This window comes from Gorilla gorilla, chromosome 12, assembly GCF_029281585.2.
Source record: "Gorilla gorilla gorilla isolate KB3781 chromosome 12, NHGRI_mGorGor1-v2.1_pri, whole genome shotgun sequence".
NCBI lineage: Eukaryota > Metazoa > Chordata > Mammalia > Primates > Hominidae > Gorilla > Gorilla gorilla.
This window is the reverse complement of record NC_073236.2, coordinates 118,014,319-118,032,854: the sequence shown is the minus strand read 5'-3', so window position 1 is coordinate 118,032,854 and position 18,536 is coordinate 118,014,319. Positions and strand designations below refer to the sequence as shown.

The 18,536-nt window shown below is 36.1% G+C and overlaps 1 long non-coding RNA gene across 1 annotated transcript in view; it reads left to right on the top strand.

Moving 5' to 3' along the window:
- Nucleotides 1-628: 628 nt before the first annotated feature.
- LOC129531804 (uncharacterized) overlaps nucleotides 629-18,536 on the top strand; it is an 84,073-nt gene continuing 66,165 nt past the window's right edge. Inside the window, exon 1 of the long non-coding RNA XR_008677215.1 lies at nucleotides 629-1,125. This is a non-coding gene — a long non-coding RNA (uncharacterized lncRNA). The remainder of the gene's footprint in view (nucleotides 1,126-18,536) is intronic.

The following is an 18,536-nucleotide window of genomic DNA, read 5'->3' as shown; positions in this document are numbered from 1 at the left end:
TTGAAATGGCTCAGATGTTATGTGCCATGTCATAGCTTTTCATTTAACAGGTCTGAAGGTAATCATTTCTGAGAAAAGATGAAAGGAATCCAACATGTGGGGCCTGAAAAATAATGACAAGTCTAGAGAACAGGCCAGATAAAAGGAGGGTAAAGGGCATTGTCAGCGTGCCACACAGCGACTTTGGTTCAATCGGCACACACTGGAAAAAATGATGAAAAAACGCATAAAGAGCACACTGTGCCTTCATTCCCCACGTGTCTTGATAAACAGTGGGCAGAGAGATGAAGGCCCTGTTCCCCGGATAACTTGCTGTGCAGGAGGAGCACCTCTCCCTCCCTGGCTCACTTTCCTTTCTCTCTCCTCAGCTCTCCGCATTTGTTTTTCACATTCTCCAAAGTGTTATACTTTCTTCCTTTTTCATACACCTTTGATATTTCTATTTCATCTCGGCCCTGATACATCCAGGTTTTTAGCTAAAAGTTGCTGTGTGCATGTGTGTGTTTTATTTCATCAAGCAGAATTTAGTCTATGGTTTGTATATTTCAGAAGCTCTGTGTTTCAGCTTCTCTTCCCCTGGTACACTGAGCTCCCGCCCCAGGCTCAGGCCGCCTGTGCATGACAGGTATGAGGCCAGCATTCTGTGATTCACCTGGAAAACACAAGTCCCCACTTCTTCCTCATTTCTGTGCCTCTCTGGAGGGAACCCTGGCAGCCCTTGCCTCAGTTTCTGGGACAATCCAGGCAGCTCTCCATCACTGGAGAACACCAGATGGAATGGATGGAGGCAATTTTGCAGAAAGTGCTTTAAGAGCGGCTTCCTCAGTGGTCTTTCCAGCTGGAAGCAGAGCGTCCAGAAAGCACCGCATTCTCAGCACTGTTTCATCGCCTCAAGAGCTACAGATGGCTTCCCCAAGCACCTGAAGTCGATGCTGCTTGCCTGGATGGAATAAGCTGCAAGCTGCAGAAACTCTTGTCTTTTCACAGTGGAACTCAGACTCCAGTTTCTTTCTGCCTTGAGAGTGAAAGAAAGGAGAAGACACAGAGTAGGAAAGAGCCAGAAGGTGGAGAAATTAATGTTTAATGCTTGATACTCCCTGGGCCTGGCCAGCTGCTCAAAAAAAGGTACATAAGGGGATATTTAGAATATTGCTTCCTGTGGCCACACGTAAGCAAGACTTTGAAAATGGCCCAAGTCTCTTTCTCCGGAAAGATGTGGGTTTACTAGTTGAGTTTGAATTGATTGCATGATTCTTGCATGTTACTAAGTATAGCAGTTTTTCTTATTTTCCTTCTTTCTTTCTTTTTTTTTTTCTTTTCTTACTTTTTGACTTGACAAACAGTGGGTCGAGAGTCAAGGCCCTGTTCTCCCTGGAGAACTTGCTGTGCGGGAGGAGCCCCTCTCCCTCCCTCCCGGGCTCACTTTCACTTCCCTCTCCTCAGCTTCTGTCCATTTGATCCTCACATTTCACTGTTTAGTTCTGCTAATATCAGCCAGTGGTCCACTTGGCTGGGATCAAGGTACTGTCATAAGAAGCCACTGGCATTAGATAGTTTCTGCCATGTTAATGATTCTTCCATTTGCTTTCTATTTTTGCTGACTGTTGGGAGCTGTGACTGCGGGTAACTGGCTGATCTGGCATGGAAAAGGTTTTACAAGAACAAGTTAACCCGTGACAGATGTCAGAAAGGCAGGCAGAACTGATCTTTGGTTTTGCTGAGCTACCTTTTGGAGGCCACCAGTGGTTACTTGGTGTTGGGTCCAGGACTGTGCCGCTGTCAGTTGAAACCTCACAGCTGCTGCCTGTTGTCATGACAATTATTTAGAGAAACTGTTTTTTTGATTGATATGATTCACATATTTTTCTTATTACTCCATCCAAAATCAAGTTTCAAGTCTTGTGATCTTTCTTTCCACATTGTGCCCTGCTTCCTAAGCCTGCTAAGAGCAGACAGGCACCAGGAAAGAATCTATCTAGCCAGATAGAAACCATTTCAGGCAAGGCTTGTCCTCTACCCTCATCACTTCTCAACCATTGGGGCTGAGGAGTGAAAGGAAAGAGTAGTGCTGATAACCATAAGCTCCCAACTCCCTAGAAGCTGGTGGGCTAGTGGTTACATTGGAGCAAGCTAGCTGGGATGCATATGCCCTTTTTTCTTCAAGATGGGGTACCATCAGAGGAGGCCGACTGCTGGTTCCTGCCACAACCCACACGGTGCCAGGGAATTCTGTTTATGATGCCACGTGTCACTCCAACTGGTGGCCAGTCTAAAGAAAAGTGCAGGGCAAGCCTGATAACAGGCGGAGGGCTCTCTGTCCTGACATAGTGACAGCCATTGTGCAATCACATATCTTTATATTAAAGGGCTTGGAAATTGTCAGAGTACTTTTGTATTTGGCAGTTCATTTCAGTCCTGAATAAAACCTCAGATATGACAAAGGAAACCTATCCCAGAACCTATCGGTTTTCTGTCTAAAACCTGGAAGTAGAGCCGCAGCCCCCGTACTTATCTAGCAACTCACAACTGGGGCTGAAATATTTCTGTATTGTGTGAATTCATTCCCGGGGTTTTGGGATGTGCAAAGCAGAGCACTGTCTACTTTTGACTCCAGGAAATCAATGACAGACATATGCATATATAACAAAATAAACTGTGATAAGGAGTGAAAAAACATGATTTGATTTCTGCCATGTACTTTTTTTTGTTAAACATTTTACCTTTTATTTTTTCTTTCTATTTTAACTTTTATTTAAGTTCAGGGTTAATGTGCAGTTTTGTTACATAGGTAAACTCGTATCACAGGGGTTTGTTATACAGATTATTTTGTGACCCAGCTGCTAAGCCTAGTACTCATTAGTTAGTTTTCCTGATCTACTCCCTCCTCTCACTTTCTACCCTGAGGCAGGCCCCAGTGTCTGTTGTTTTCCTCTATGTGATCATGTGTTCTCACCTTTTGGCTCCCACTTACAGGTGAGAACATGCGGTATTTGGTTTTCTGTTCCTGTGTTAGTTTGCTAAGGGTAATGGCTTCCAGCTTCATCCATGTTCCTGAAAAGGACATACTCTCAGGTTTTTATTATTATTATTATTGCCGCATAGTATTCCATGGTGTATGTGTACATTTCCTTTATCCACTCTACCATTGATGAGTATTTGGGTTGATTCCATGTCTTTGTGATTGTGAATAGTGCTGCAATGAACATACACATGCATGTGTATTTATGATAGGATGACTTATATTGCTTTGGGTATATACCCAGAAATGGGATTTCTGGGATGAATCCCCACTGTGGATCACCACTCTGTTCTCTATAATAGTTGAACTAATTTACACTCCCTCCAACAGTGTTTAAGCATTCCTTTTTCTCTGCAATCTCACCAACATCTGTTATTTTTTGACGTTTTAATAATAGCTATTCTGACTGGTGTGAGATGGTATCGCATTGTGGTTTTGATTTGCATCCCTCTAATGATAGTGATGTTGAGCTTTCTTTATATGCTTGTTTGCCGCATGTATGTCTTCTTTTGAAAAGTGTCTGTTCATGTCCTTTGTACACTTTTTAATTTTTTTTGTAAATTTAAATTATTTATAGATAGCTGGTTATAGATGCATAGTTTGCAAAAATCTCCCATTCTGTGGGTTGTCTGTTTACTCTGTTGATAGTTTCTTTTGCTGTGCAGAAGCTCTTTAGTTTAATTAGATCCCATTTGTCAAATTTTGTTTCTATCGTGATTGCTTTGGCGTTTTCACTGTGAAATCTTTGCTCATTGCTACGTCCAGAATGGTATTGCCCAGGTTGTCTGAGCACTTTGGGAGGCTGAGGTCAGCAGATCGCTTGAGCCCAGCAGTTTGAGACCTGCTATGTACTTGATGGTGAATTCTGTACTTAAATATTGTTTTATTTTAGGTTTACAATAGCAGTTTTATCTTTTCATTAATGTGACAAAACTGACACACAGAGACAAGTAATTTATTAAGGCCACAAAGTTAGCAAATGATAATTCCAGAACTTAAGTATGGGTCTAATGGTCTACAAATTATATATTTTCTTTATATACGCAGTTTTCCCCAAATAATATCTAAGACTTACACAATGCCTTTTCCCTTATAAAACGTGTTCATACCCTCAATAGCATTTGGCTCTTAACACCTCTGTTTGACCTAGGCAACATTATAGATGAAAGACTTAATGGTCAAATCATTAACTGATTTTCCCAGATCACAGGGCCAGCAACTGGTAGAATTAGAACTCAACCCAGTTTTTCTTTTTCAAATTCCTTTTACTATGTTGCACTGCCTTCCTGGTAAATAATACCAACAACCATCCTTTCTGGAGCAATTAACCTGTCCTAGTCAGTATTTGAAGTCTTTTACTTGGCTTCTTCCACTTAACCTTCATAACAGAACTAAGCGAGGCAAACACCATTATTATTCTAATTTTGTAGACAAGAAATTTAAAGAGTCTTGTCCAAGGTTATACAGCTAGTAAGTGGTAAGACTGGGATTTCATCCCAGATACTCTCTGACTTCAGGATCCAAATCTTCAGCATAATACTACACTGTCTCTCAACTTGCCAACCCCTGCATGCCTCCTCCAATGTGCTATAAAATGTATTAGGGGGTGCACAGTTTTATGGGAGGATAGAAGAAGGAAATGTTGATTCCAGCTAAAGAGATCTCTAGAAGCTTTGTGAAAGAAGTGACATTTGAGCTAGGCCTTAACAGATTAAGTATCTAAGGAACGGATAGGCTTACTGGCTTGTTTAAAATTTCATAAGTTCTTCAAATACAGGTTTTCTTATGCTTAGATTCAGACTCTTTTCAAGAATGTATAGCATAGACCCATCTAATTGTTCCTTCTCTTTCCATGCACCTTATTTCCCTTTCCCTGAACTACAAACAAATGCACAAAATTTGGGAGGGCAAGAACCTCAAATTCTCCAAAGATTATATAAAAAACAATATCAGTATCATTCCATGGAATCAAATGGAAGTGGCACAAATTGAAAGTATATGCACATGCCCACACTAACTCAAATCCTCTTGGTAATAAATATAGCTTACATTTGCTATATGGGTATGTGAAATATAAAATAAGCCAGTGTATGAAAGTGAATGTGAAACATGCCCTAGCAAGGGTTTCATTCATGAACTGATATAAAGCAGAAATAAATCTTGACTGGATAGTCAAACTTTTAAAAGCTATATTTCCATACAGTTTTCAAACACATGTAAAACTCTTTTTCACGTAAAATAAATATAAGTCCTGAGTAGTTTTAATTAGCAATCTTGGAGACATGCTGCACCTGTTCCAATTCATCTGCAGAGATGAAAATCCTTCACCCTTTTCATTTGCTGACAAGTTAATAGACATTTCCAGCTCATGCCAGCACATAGAGTTTTGCAGCTTTCTTGTGACAGGTGAATAATAAAGCTGCACAAGAATGTGGCAACTGTACATGGAAAACCCTCAGCGAGTATAAATTCCTGACCAGTGAAGATATGTCCTCCCATTGTTCTGCAGGCCTGTGCATGCGTAGCGGATGCATCGTGGTTTTTTTTTTTTATTAACACATTTATTGAGGTACAATTTACATAGCATAAAATCCACCCGTTTAATGTGCACCATTCAATAATTTTTAGTACATTTACAGAGTGGTGCAACCATCATTACAATCTAACTCAGAACATTTTTGTCATCCCCCAAAATAACCTTGGCCAATTTACAGTGACTCCCTATTTGCAGAACCCCTCAGCTCTGGGCAAGCACCAGAAGGCTTCATTTTTACTACATTTGAGTAGAGATGATATTGACTCTTCCATACACTCACTGCTTTGTGTACTGAGTCAATGAGGAATTAAATGGCACAGTTATGCGTTGGAGAACATAATATAGTATGGGTATTTATGGCTACATCTGTGTGTATGTGTATGAGCATTTGTGTGCATGCATCGAGGCACATAGGTTGAAAGAAAATGCAAGAAATCATCCATGCAGAGAAGCAGAGGTTGGAAGTCAGCTTACCCTTTGATAGCAAAGCTGTTAGCAGGGATATTCAAGACGGGTACCACCAGATGCATTTCACTGAGAAAAGAACAAAAATACAATTACAGTGGATTCTCATTATTTGGGAATTCTCTATTTGCAATTTGTCTACTCATTAACATTTATTTATAACTCCAGAATCAGTACTTGCAGATTGCAGTCATTCACAGACATGCTCAAAGCAGTGAAAAATTTAATTTTCACTCACCCACCATGTTCCCAGCTGAGGTGAATCAAGACAACACTCTGCCTTCTTGTTTCAGCCTTGACAGAGAGATGACCTTGGGAGGGGGAAGGTTGGGGGCAGTGCAATGCAGTGCAAGAAGCTCCAGCTCAGAGCCAGTTAAAGGGGAGTTGAATCCAATTCTGGCACCTGTTAGTGGTACAGCTTCAGGAAAGTCACTTCCACATCCTGAACTTTGTTTCTCTTTTGTAAGATACAGAAAATAGAATCTCCCAGGATGTATTACATTTGGAGTTAAATCTGGGAGGATATTATATAAATATATAAAATATATAAAACTATAAATGTATAATATAAAAATATTTTAAAAACTCCCAGAAGCACTGTGTCAGTATTCACTAGTTCATTTTTTCATGGGGCGCTGCATAGAAAATAGCTACCATGAATGATGAGAATTAAGTGTCTATTCTTGAGATCGTTGACTGTGAGAGGAGGGGAGGGGAAGCTTTCCTCATAGAACAGCTGAAGTTTCCATGGATATTTTATCCTACAAAATAGCTACAATTCTCTTCAAATTTCTCTCTTTATTAATAATCCATTATTGTATGTAGATGTCATTTCTAAAGTTCAAAAGTAAGATAGAGATAGAGAAGAAATCTTTGGAACCATACCAATTAAGAACTTGTTTTGCTGCAAGTATTACAAATCTGAGTGATAGGGCTTGAACACAGGTATTTGTTATTCTCACATACTTAGAGGTTTGAGTTGTGAGGTTTTAGTATTTGCTTGGGTGCTGAGGGTAGAAACCAAGGCTCCTACTATTTTCTCCTCTGTCATCCTCAGTGGATGGTTTGCACCTTCGTGTATTTGTCTCATATACAGAAGACAGCTGCACCAGGGCCTGACTGTGAGAAGGGAGGAGAGGGAGTAAGGGGAAGGCATTATATCTCTAAAGTCTATCCTCTCCTCTCAGAATCAAGGAAGAAACATTTTTCTCAGAAATCAGAAATTAGTCATTCCAGTGACTTCTCCATAGATCTCAGACAAAAATATACGATATGGCCATTGAAGACTGATTCAGATTAATTATAATCCACAGGCAGGGCTGGGCATGTTGCTATCCCAGAAAAAAAACAAGGTTTCATTAGCCATGAAGAAGAGGGAATGGGCACTGGCTACTCAGGAGACTAGGAGACTAAATGGGATTTAACACAATTTCTGGGCATAGACAGACTAGTACCCTATGGACTTTCTGATATGATTTCCTATTAGTAGCTCAGGTGCAGAGATATGCCCTAGCGTTAACCCCATACCAGAGAATAAAAAGCTAGTATTCCAGGATTGGGATCCTACTGATCCTTCATCCCACTAGAGCTCAGGGAGCTTTCTTTATGCAATTCTGTGAAAGATTTTGTTCTCTGGAAAAATGTAAGTCTATTGCATGGATACAAAGTTGAAGAATTATTTTTACAAGTTGAATATCTTGTTAAAAATAAGAAAAGAGACATTTTTAAATAAAAATGTCACTCAGTCAGAGGATGAGAAGTTGAAAATCTTTATTCAGTTTCCCATGTATATTTATAACTTTTGAGCCAAAGTAGGATATAAGGGCTGTCCTGTGACAATGTGTTAGCCTTAGACACCAGAATTCTTCAACTGGATTCACAAAAAGCACTTGCACATGGTTTTAGGCCCCTTTTAAAAACCATTCATTATTTTATTAAAATACGGCATGCTTAATTTAATAAAAATTTAATGCAATACATACATGAAAAACAGGTACTGTTTTCATGGAGTAATATATTTATTAGTATTCAAGAAGATTAATTGTCAAGAAATTTAAATACAATATTTTTATTAAAATTTTAAATATATGTTATCAGTGACTGATAGAACCTCTTCCATGTTCCCATAAAAGTACCAACAAAATTACATAATTTATGAAAACCTTATAAACCCCTAGAATTCAGGAGCAAATGAGAACTCAGGTCAAAATATTAGAAGGATATTCACTAATAATAGGACTATGTTAGGCTTGAAAAAAAATCATGCTTTGTGTATGGGCTGCTGCCCAAACAAAAACATGCATTTATTGAGGAAAAAGTTAGTGAAAGCCTTTGATTCATTGCGTGGTTTAGCCCCTTGTTGGAGGACAGAGAAGGCCATTTAAGTAGAATGCCAAGTAGCCACAACTCCTCATCCTTACCTGACTTGCATCTGATGGTGACTATTTCCTGGGCTAAGGAAATCATTGTGCCGAGTAATATGGTGGCCAGTGGCCTGGTATCTGGAGGTCAGAGGAACCTGAGTTAAATACTAGTTCCACCATTTATAATATCAGCTAAATCCCTTAACTTAATCTTTCTTAGTATACATCTTCTATCTGTAAAATGGACAAAATAACAGAGCTCATGTCAAAGAGTTGTGATGTTTAAATGAGGCAGTACATGTGGCAGAATTAGCCGAAGCATTCCACAGCTCTGCTTACTCATCAGCTATCAAATATTACTATAAAGTTTTGTGCTACCATCTCACACATGCATAGGGAGAGAGGAAAGATGAAAGACAAGAAAAGAGACAGGGAAAGGCAGAAGGAGAGGAAGGGAGAGAAGAAAGGGAAAGAGAGGAGGTAGAGATGATCTGCTCGGCCATTAAACCGAAGGGATGGGAAAGTAGCCTGTGATCTGAAAAGCGGGGCACTGTGTTGCTGGGCATGTTCTTATCCTCTTCTCCTCAACAGCAATGCAAAGCGAGAGCTGTTCTTAGAAAAGCTTGAAGTATTGAATGCTGTGGTTGCTCTCTTTTGTATAGTATAAATGAATTACAGATTGAATGTGTCTCCTTACCCGTTTCCATGGAAAGAAATGGATATGAATGGATGAGAAATCCTAAGAAAAGCCCACTATAGAAATATTGGTGGGCAACAGACAAACAAAATGCAATTATTATGAATAACTCTCGGATAAATGACAGAGAAATTCTTCAGTTACTATGCAGCTACCGTAAAAATTCTTTTTATCAAAATTTGTACAATATTTCCAAAGCTATGCTTAGAGGCAAATGTACAAACAAGCATGTAATTAAAGCATCAATGAAACAAGAACAGGGAGTCAGAGAAAGCAAAGTCTCAGATGAAGATTCATATAAAGAGAAGGTAAGATATAAAAATACTGTCAAAGTCTTAATAAATGGTCCTCAACTGAGGATATTTTACAATTCCCTCTTCTTCCCCCCAAATGTTGGACAATGTCTGGGGATATTTTTGACAGTCACAACTGCAAGGATACTACTGGCCTCCAGGAGGTATAGGCTAGGGATGCGCCTAAATTTTACACAATGCACAGGATGGCCCTTCACAAAAATAATTATCTGGCCCCAGTGTCAATAATGCTGGGGTTGAGAAACTCTGCTCTGAAGACAGGTTAATAGTAAAAATCAGAGGTATTAATCTTTAGAATTGACCCTTCAGGAAATTGAATCATGCAGAGGAGGAGGATAAAAGGCTCTCCGTTCATTCAAAGGAAAAACAAAAATATCAAAATGGCTATAAAGCAGACATTACATATAAAATAGAAGAGATGAGATCCAACCTATGAAAAATAGGTATACACAGAGAAGAAAAGAAAGAAAGAAATAATGAGGCATATAATGGATAAAAAATTACTTGAACAGAAAGACCAATGGGGTCTATGGGTGAAAAAAAAAAAAAAGGATGATCCTGTTTGCAACAAAAAGTGCTTAAAAATTCAGCTATAAAAAAAGGGATAGATTTCAAATGAACAAAAAGCAAGGTGGTTTCAGATTTCTCCTGCCCAAGGTAAAATGTCAAAACATACCACACAGACAAACAAACAAAGATTCCTAGGGCAATGTGAATATAAATTTAAGGAGAAAGGCTTCAACAAAATAAATATGTACCCAATAAAATAGCTATTTCTAGAAGCCCAAAGAGAGGTAATATAATCCCATGGTTTCAACTAAAAAAAATTAATCATCTCAGCCAGCAAAGAAAAAAATTGAGAAATACTAACTTAATTTAGAAAGTCATGATACGAAAAGCCTAGTCTCGAGCATTAAAGAGAGATAAAGATATCTTTATAATTATTTAAATTCTGGTAACAAATTAAAATTTAAATATTAAACTTATTCTTGAAATTCAAATGATAACCACATCTCTTATGAATGGAGATCTACATCTAAAACTTCAAAATGAAATAGCAAAGAAAAAAGTGACTTACCTGAAATAATGAAGACAACAGATCAACATTTTATTCCTAACTTTTATAATCTTAGAAATATTGGGAATTAGTTTTTGCAAATCAAACTGTCATTATTAGTTCTACTTAAGACACTTTTATTCTCTCAAAATCATTAGTATGTTTTTATAAAATTAACAACTTAGTATATGTAGCAAGAGAAAAAAAGGAACAGAACAAATGTACAAATTTTTAAACAAAGGGTCAAAAAACAATGTGACAGAAATAAGACGAAACTCATCAATATTTTTTAACCTTCAGACTACACTGGATAAATAGAGAAGTTTTTCACTGAAAAATTATAATAAGCCCATAGTGAAAAATCATTATGCATGAAATATTTTTCTCAAATAAATAAAACAAAGCCTATTATGAATACAAGGCTAAGTTGATAGAAACACTCAGCTTTTGAATGAATAAGTAGTATTAAAAGAAATAAATTCATATACTAGAAAAGAATAAAATATTTAAAAATTAGAGTTTTATAAACAGAACACAATTGTTATTAAAGTACAGTTAAAGTCTTTATACAGAAATATATGCCCTATAAACACAGAGTATATCTTTTTAAGGACTGATGAAATAGTCACTTTAACAATCACTTTTTAGACCAGGGATAAAACACTACAATGTTACAAAAATATGAAAATGAACATAAAAGTCTCTCTGGCCTCAATGCCACTGAGGCCTAGTACTGGAAAGTATACATAAAAGTTTAAAGAACAAAACAAATGCAGAAAAAAATGCAATATTTATTATGAATAACTCTTGGATAAATGAGGGAGAAACTATTCAGTTACTGTGAAGCTACCATAAAAATTATTTTTATCAAAATTTGTACAATATTTCCAAAGCTATGCTCAGAGGCAAATGTACAGCCCTAAATGCTTTTATTATTCATTAACAAAAATAAATGTCACTAATCTAAGATTTTCACTTCTACGAAATAACACAAGCCTAAGAACATCAGAGAAAGAAAAAATACCAAAATTAGTTGATTTGATATATGCAGAAAGGACATTTGAAAAATAAGTTGAAGAGATGATTCTGTGAAATAATAAAGAGTATAATGAATTAAATAGACACATAGCTTGCTGTTTTCATTAAGAACAATGTAGCAAACCCATGGATATATAGCATTAGAATGAAAAGCTGTATTTCAACAGATACAGTGATCATTAAAAAGTAGTAAAAACTATTATGTAAAAACCTAGGCTAATGAATACAAGAACCTTGATGAAAATGTTACTTTTACAGGAATTTCTTAAATGATAAAAAAGTGATTCAGGAAATGTTAGAAAACAAAAATGTCTAATATCTATTAGAATGAAAAATAATTAAAGACTTATTAGGGTCAGACAGTTTTACTAAGGATTCCTTTTAGATTATTATTTTATAAAGTAACCCTAATGTCATGTAAAATATTTGACTACTTGGCAAAATATAGAAAGATTAACAAATTAGGAAGCTAAAATCACTGAAAAAGCAAACCATAATTAATATACCTTATAGACCAATAAAACTTATGAATGCAGTTGCAAAAATTCTAAATAAATTATTTATAAACAGTACGTTAGTAGAATAATTTGTGACAGCCAAGTAGGATTATTTCATTATTGATATTAGGAAATAAATTATTTTTAAAAAGAGCATGGATAGATGTAATTTTTGACATGACATCTATTTTAAACTTACATGATATTAATTCTCAGTTATTAAGGATAATATCATGGTTACTGGAAAATACTGAAGGCATTTTAACTTCAATGTTGCTTATGAGAAAATTGCCTAATATCCCTATTACTATCTCATGTTGTTTTAAACACTGATCAAGATAAAGAGACTTAAACACAAATAAAATCTTCAGCTATTGGTAATGAGAAGACAAGTATCAATATATATGACTTGTTTCTGTGGAAACACAAGATAATTACCTGAAATATGATTCAAATTATTACAAAGTTAATCGAAACCTTTCCAATATACCAGCAATAAAAAATTGGACACTGGAATGAAAAATATGCTGTTCATAATGCAACAAGACATAGAATACACGAAACAACTTGATAAGAAATGTGGATAACTTATGGAAATTAAACAAAGAAAAAATTACTAGGCATATAAAACATGATGAGATATATACCATGTTTACAGATGGGAATATCAAACATTATAGAATGAATGTCTTCCTAAATCAATACAGAGATTTAAGATAATCTCAATCAAGATTTAAATTAGATTGTTTCATTTGTTCTGACAGGGACAAGGGAGGCTTGAAAAAGTGGTTTGAAAGTGTAGTTGGAAGAAAACACGGATAATTTTAAAACAGAAAGCAACAATGAGTGATAAAAAAAATTACCGAAGTTTTTATGGACATGTAATTACAAAACTACAACTAAAAGATAGTTGAATTGGTTCAACAATTAAAACACATGTTAACTGAATATGTTAGTTAGCCTTAAGCTACAATACAGAGTTTATTCGAATCTAAGTATGAAAAGAAAGCAGCACACACCAGTGGGGAATCAGTTAATTATTCAGGATAAAATGTTGAAAAAAATTGTTATGTATATAAGCTAGTAATAACGTTAGATTTTTTTCCCGTGCAATTAATTAAAGATAGCCTCCAAAAAATCTACCAAAAATACTCATGTGTGTGTGTATGTGTGTAGACCATAGGTTTTCAAAATATAAGTTAGCCAAAAGATATCCAAGACATGAGTTTGGTAAAATATAAGTTGCAAAGTAGATATATGACTAAAATTATTTTAAAATGTAAAAAAAGGAAATATGCATTGTATATATAAATTTTTAAATATGTAGATCATATCTGCAATGATACCTTAAGAGCTAACAAAAATATAATTTTTGAAGGTGGCTATGGTAAGAAGAATTAAGTGAAGGTCAAGGTGGAATTTTGCTTTATTTTTGTTTTTCAGTATTTTACAGTGATAGAAATAATTTTTTTGTACAAGAAAAATTTAAAGACAAAAATTAAAATAAACCAATGGAAAGCATACAATGATCACTGTATTAGATATATGATACAAAATGTATTGACTAAAAACAAAAATATATGAAGCAAAGAGTAAACTAAGACATTTTTGTAGTATATATTTTCACCTTGTAAGAAGTTCTTAAGAATTTTGCAAAAATGCCTCAATATAGAAGTGAGCATTCAATATGAACAATTTACAGAGGCCAGAAAATGTGTTGAAAAGATCAGCATTACAAGTAATCAGTAATGCAAATTAAAGCAATATCGAGTTTTCACTTATCACATTGCAATAGATTTTTAAAATATAATTCAATATTAGAAGGAATGACTTTTATAACAGTTTTATACATTTTTAATGACAGTGTGAATGGGGTAACCTTGCTCTATAATGGCTTGCAAAATTTACCAAAAACCTTGATAGAAATTTACCCTTTGCTCCAACAGTTTCACTTTTTAGAAATTTATCATAAATTTGAAAAAGAAGAGAGACAGACAAATACTGGTGTAAAATGATGATTATTGCATCAAAATTTATCATAGTGTGAAAAATAAGGATAACCCAAAATATAGAATATTCCTATAAGGAACTGATGTGCACCAACTAATTCTCATGTTTTAGAAGATTATCCACCATCGTGATAACAGGCAAAAAAGTGGGATACAAAACTGTTAAACATTTTTGTTTTGTTGAATGCACACAAAACGCTCAAAAATACTCATAGAAAATAGAAAAAAATGTTAAAAATTCATGTGAATGTGTGTATGAGTCTGTGGAGACCTGGAGATAGGCAGATACAGATTATAGATACATAGCCATATATATAATTATATGGAATTGATTTGAAGTTTCTGTTTATTTTCCCATGAAACTTTTCTACTTTAAAAGATTTCTCTTTTTAATTAACATCCACGTTTTTTGTAGTCAGAAAAAAGGAAACGAGCATTAAAAAGACACAAAAAGTACAAATGACCTTTCCACAGTGAGTATCTGCCTCTTTGCTGACAGAACTACATCCACTAAACAGTCAAAGAGTCATCTTCTGTGACCGAGCCTGGTGGCATTTAACAAGGAATTTTGTGAGCATTTAAGGACCAAATATTTATAAATTCTCACCACACCTCTGTAAAGTAGGTAAGGAAGCATATTATTCCTTTGAAAGCAAGCCCTCCTTTATCAATCTTGTCAAGACTGTCAAATCTTCCCCATGCTATAGCAATTATTGTTATTTTTCCTTAGTAATAATAAAATACCAGAGTAACCAGAATCAAGTTTATGCAAAGAGGAAACGGATGCCCCCATTGGTGGTCCAAGTTTGTGTAGGGCCAACAGAAAGTCATCACAGATTCCAACACTCAATCTCCACCAGGTCATTGATGCTGGATATCAGACACGATGCCTTTTCGTTCATTATTTAAATAAAGATCGATTAAGTGCCTAGCTTGTAGATGCTGCAAATATAGCAGTGAAAAACAAAAACGAAACCAAAACAAAGTTTCTGATTTCAGAGAGCTCATAGTCTAGTCTGTTGTTGGTTACCATTTCCCCCTTCTGACTCCACCCCAGATCTCCAAAACACTTATGCAGTGGTGTCCCTAAAGCCTTAGCTCCTTTCAAGTTCCCAGATTAACCTAGACATAAAATAATACTAATATGAGTAAACACATATGTATTGCTGAAAATTAAAGCATTCTCCTAACCAATCCTGCAATGCTTTGCCCCATTCGTACCCCAGATGTGGTCTGTCTAATCAGCTCATGGACCTAAAGTCACCATAGCCGTGCTGTTCCATGTGGTAGCCACTAACCACGTGTGGCTGTTACACCAGTCACATGTGGTGAATACAGATATAGAATATTTGCTTCATTGGGAAAGGTATATTGGGCAGCTCTGCTCTATAGTTTTATTGGGATCCTTATTACTGAGACAGGATCTTGCTCTGTTGCATGGGCTGGAGTGCTGTGGTGCGATCTTGGCTCATTGCAACCTCTGCCTCCCGGGTTCAAGTGATTCTCATGCCTCAGCCTCCCACGCAGCTGGGATTATAGGCATGCGCTACCACACCTGGCTGATTTTTGTATTTGTAGTAGAGCTGATGTTTCACCATGTTGGTCAGGCTGGTCTCCAACTCCTGACCTCAAGTGATCCACCCACCTCGGCCTCCCAAAGTTCTGGGATTACAGGTGTGAGCCACGATGCCCAGCTATTTGTTTTTAATATAAACTTTCTTAACTCCCAACCTATGTTTCCAGATCTGCTTGTCTAGGCCTTCTTTTTCAGATCTAGACTCTTCTCCAGATATCACCAGTCTTCTGCTTGCTAATGGAATACTTTCCATGGCCACTGATGGAGTGCCTAGGGTTCTGAGACTCACACAGTCCATGTTTTATATATGTTCTTCCCAACTTGTGGGTCAAACAAGTACTAATTACCGAACTGTGGCTAAGTCTGCCATGCACAGGCCTTTAAAACATTCTGGCCTCTCCCTTCTTCAGATCTCTAGTGCCACTTTCTAGGAAACCCATCATCCTTCCACCATCCATTATCTCACTGCCATGGCCAAGCCTAATCTGAAACTCTCATTTCTTCCAAACATGGAATTGCCTTATCTTTGGACCTGATACTCATGAATAAAGTTTCTTGTTCTAACTTTGTCTTCCCTCATTCTGTACAGTTTGTATTCTTAATATGAAGCTGTTTCTTCTGGCTTCCTTCAAAGAATATCTTTTCCAATGAGGCCGAATCTCAATACTGACACCTCCAATTTTGCAAGCATTTATGTTGATGCCTAGAAAGTACCTTACTTTAAGAATTCCCTTGAACCCTGAAACTCCCCCCCCCCCCCCCCCGTTATACTTCTGGAGTCAAAATTTTTTGACCTAATGAGTTTTCATGGCCGTACATTGTGTTGGTGGCAAGGTGCTTTTCCAGGTTCTCCCTCCTTCTCTTCTCATCCCAGAAACTGCTAGCATATATGCCTTGCACCTAAGTCTTGAATAATTCATTCAACAACATCAAAAGCTCATATTTCTTGAGCAAGGATTCTGTACGAGGCAGTGTGCTCCAACAAGGGGATATACAGGGAGGAATGAAATATACAAGAAGATTGCTGTCTAATTATGACAAGGAATTCTTTGACAAGGGAGAAAACCTTTCTTTTCTGCAGTAATCCTTAGGAAAAGAAACTCAATGTTCACAAATTTACTTCTGTTATAAAGGCATTCTGGCTCAGGAATGAGAAGGAAACCATGAAAACAGAAAAACAAACAATAAACAGCAACAACAGGGGAAAAAAAACCCTTGAAAAGTTAGTTATTTTTCATGAGATAGTTCTGGTCTTCACATATTTATGCTCTTTGTTTTCTTTTAAAAAATACACTGAAAAGGATGACTAGGGAAAAGAAAAGTTTTCAGAGATTTTTGTTTCCTTAGTAGCATGAACTGGTCTAACAAATTGGAAGTATTTTCCAATTGTCTCTCAAATCCAAGCATTCATGAACTGTTTCAACTTTAGATTGACTTGAGCCATTAGCGAGTTTTATGTTTTCAGATCAGTCTATTGTGACCATCTATTTATTCATTTATTCAACAATTTTTTATTAATTATCCAGGATGTGCTAGCTCCTGTTCTGGGTTCGGGAATACAGTGACCAAGATGGACAAAGTGCTTATTTTCATGCAAATAAGCAAAGAAATACTAAAGTATCTGGGACTGAAAAGTGCTAAGAAGAATAGAGTAAACAGGTATATTTGCTCTTAAGGTGTTCTGGGACAGCCTTTTAAAGGAGGTGACATCAGAGCAGAGACTAGAATGGCATGAGAGGGTAAACTCCATGAGTGACTTGGGAAGAGTGTCCCATGCAGAGGAAATCACTCATAAAAAAATTCCGAAGCAAAGGTAATGACATGCACTGATTCTTGTCTTAAAATGGTTTATCTGGCTTCTGTGTGAATAATGCACTAGTGTGGAAAAGCAAGACAGAAGCAAAGTCACCGTTAGGAGACAATGCATCTTTAGCTGTCTGATTCAAAGCTATTCTAAGTCCCGAATGTTCATTATCATCTTGGCACTTAAGTAGAATGCATTTTTCTTATCTATGCACTATAATCCATTCTCAGGAATGCATATGTTCCATGTATGTTATCTCAATGTTAAGCCTTAAAGCTCAATGAAAATATTTTGTTTTGGGAACACGAATACTTCAGTTTGATAGTGTTGAGCCTTCAATGATTGAATCTTGCAGTGCTTACTGGAAACTGCATTGGTTGCTCTACGCTTGTTGTTTGTATTTCTACATGAAAAAGGGTAACTCTAGCATGACCTTCCTCCCGTTGCCAAGAATTAAATCTCAGCTTTTCCAAGGATCATCAAGACTGCCTTGCCACTGATACAGCTTTTTGGCATTTGCGGAAAGCCGATTTTTTTTTTTTTAATTAAGAGAATGCCTGAAGACATTTACCCTTTCCAACTAAAAAGCCTTGGGTAAGGACATAAAAACTACATTCATGCCCATTTTCTTATGGAGAGCAAGCATATGCCTTCTTCATTTACATGGCAGAATGGTAAACACAGAGAAAACACATTAGTTACTGTTAGCACTTGCATAAAAATTAGCAAATTTAGGTTATATTTGAAAATTATATATACGTACTTATACGTACACATATATACATATACGTACTTATACGTACACATATATACATATACGTACTTATACGTACACATATATACATATACGTACTTATACGTACACATATATACATATACGTACTTATACGTACACATATATACATATATGTATGTACACATATATACATATATGTACGTATACATATACATACACATATATAATGTATATATATGTATGTGTGTATATATATACTGTTTTAATCATCACTTCCCCAATATAAAGTCTCATTGCAGCTTGATGGAAATATCTAAAAATAGATATCATTTGCATAAAAATCAGTTGCAGTGAATTAGCTGTAAGCTTAGAAATCTTAAACAGAAATGTAATAAAGCAAAAGTGATGTTATTCTGCTTTCACAA